General features: G+C 45.1%; 1 protein-coding gene across 1 annotated transcript in view; it reads right to left on the bottom strand.

Annotated features, from left to right (window-relative positions):
- Positions 1-1,511, bottom strand: part of lmnl3 (lamin L3) — a 16,844-nt gene that overhangs the window by 8,734 nt on the left and 6,599 nt on the right. The window lies entirely within an intron of this gene.

Here is a 1,511-nt window from a genome sequence, read left to right as displayed (position 1 = left end):
GGACTTGGCAACACTCATGCATTGCTGTGTCGACTCAGCAGCATTTTCAACGCAGGTAGACTACATTCTATGTGGATGACGAGAGTGTAGCCAGACAGCATCGGACAGTGGTGTGTAGGATGACTCTGGTGGTCAGGAAGAAGAGGAGAGGAAAGATAGAAAAGACCAAGTGGTGGAAGTTGAAAAAGGAAGAATGCTGTGAGAAATTCAGACAGAAGTTGAGACAGGCTTTGGATGGTCAGGAAGAAACTGGGAAACTACAGCAGAAGTGATCAGGGAGACAGGTAGGAAGGTGCTAGGTGTGTCATCTGGAAGGAGGAAAAAAGATAAGGAAACATGGTGGTAGAACGAGGAAGTACAGGACAGCATTCAGAGGAAGAGGCTAGCTAGAAAGAAGTGGGACGTAGAAAGGACTGAAGAAAGTAGACAGTATTACAAGAAATGAAGAGTGAAGAGGGAGGTGGCAAAGGCCAGACAGAAAGCATATGATGAGTTGTATACCAGGTTAGACACGAGGGAAGGTGAGAAGGACTTGTACAGATTAACAAGACAGAGAGATAGAGATGGGAAGGATGTACAACACATAAGGGTGATTAATGATAGTATAAGCTACTATTTTTCTATGAAGCTTCTTCCGGTTCTTTTAAACCAGGAACTCTCAATGAGACGAAGTAGACTGCTTTAGATTTTATAAAAAATAACCGTGCTGGTTTATTCAGAGGATCACAGGTAAAATTTACATTACACGTCCAGATCTCTCTCACCCTCTACCTGCGCGCAGGCAGCAGAAAAGATCAGAGAGTGAGAAGATGCCTGAGGAATGGAGGAGAAGTGTACTAGTGCCGATCTTTAAGAACAAGGGTGATGTGCAGAGTTGTAGCAACTACAGAGGTATAAAGTTGATGAGCCACACAATGAAGCTATGGGAAGGAGTAGTGGAAGCTAGACTAAGAAAGGAAGTGGATATCTGTGAGCAGCAGTATGGCTTCATGCCCAGAACTGAAGCCATTGCACTACTGGTGCAATTTTTGCTCTGAGAATGTTAATGGAGAAGTATAGAGATGGTTGGAAGGAGCTGCATTGTGTCTTTGTGGATTTAAAGAAAGCTTACGACAGAGTGCCAAGACAGGAGCTATGGTACTGTACGAGGATGTCAGGAGTGGCACAGAAGTACGTCAGAGGAGTTCAGGATATGTATGAGAGGAGTACGACAGTAGTGAGATGTGCTGTAAGTCAGACAGAGGAGTTCAAGGTGGAGGTGGGGCTACATCAAGGATCGGCTTTGAGTCCCTTCTTGTTTGCTATGGTGATGGACAGGTTGACAGATGAGGTCAGACAGGAATCTCCATGGACAACGATGTTTGTGGATGACATTGTGGTCTGTAGTGAGAGCAGAGAGCAGGTGGAGGAACACCTGGAAAGGTGGAGGTCTGCTCTGGAAAGAAGAGGAATGAAAGTCAGTCGTAGTAAGACAGAATACATGTGTATGAACGAGAGGGAGGGAAGTGGAA

This window comes from Monopterus albus, unplaced genomic scaffold, assembly GCF_001952655.1.
Source record: "Monopterus albus unplaced genomic scaffold, M_albus_1.0 scaffold338.1, whole genome shotgun sequence".
In the NCBI taxonomy this organism is placed as follows: domain Eukaryota; kingdom Metazoa; phylum Chordata; class Actinopteri; order Synbranchiformes; family Synbranchidae; genus Monopterus; species Monopterus albus.
Note: the sequence above shows the minus strand (reverse complement) of the source record. Positions and strands in the feature narration are given on the sequence as shown.